Source organism: Penaeus monodon, chromosome 34 (genome assembly GCF_015228065.2).
Source record: "Penaeus monodon isolate SGIC_2016 chromosome 34, NSTDA_Pmon_1, whole genome shotgun sequence".
Taxonomy (NCBI): Eukaryota; Metazoa; Arthropoda; class Malacostraca; order Decapoda; family Penaeidae; genus Penaeus; species Penaeus monodon.
This window is the reverse complement of record NC_051419.1, coordinates 34,612,815-34,613,336: the sequence shown is the minus strand read 5'-3', so window position 1 is coordinate 34,613,336 and position 522 is coordinate 34,612,815.

The following is a 522-nucleotide window of genomic DNA, read 5'->3' as shown; positions in this document are numbered from 1 at the left end:
GGTACTAGCATATAGGTACCAAAAAACACACACATATGTGATACCAGCATTAGCCCAGGTGACTATGTGCTCAAATAGATAACGTAATTGACCAATTCTCTGAATCCCTAAGCCAACTACATATATATACTCCCACGAGATTCAAAATTCCAACTAGGTCAGATGCCGTGTACATTGTCAATAGTAAGTTTGACCATTGCTCTGAATCCCTAAGCCAAACTACATAATGGGATATTAACTCCCATTTCGAGATTCAAAAGGGGTTTTCCAAGCTGAGGTCTGTGTTAGGGAAATTATGGATGCCTGGTTGATACATTTTCAATATAGGTTTCTCACTTCTGGTAATGCATTGAGGATTGCACTGGCAGTTTTAAGGGTCCTCTTTTAAATAGATTTACTGAGAGAGGAGATATTTTTTATCTTCTTTTTAAAGTGTGGTAGGGTCGGGGACTTGCCATGAAGTGAAGGAGTTGACAGATTTTGAAAAGAAAAAATGAAAACATGTATATTTGTGTAGTGTGT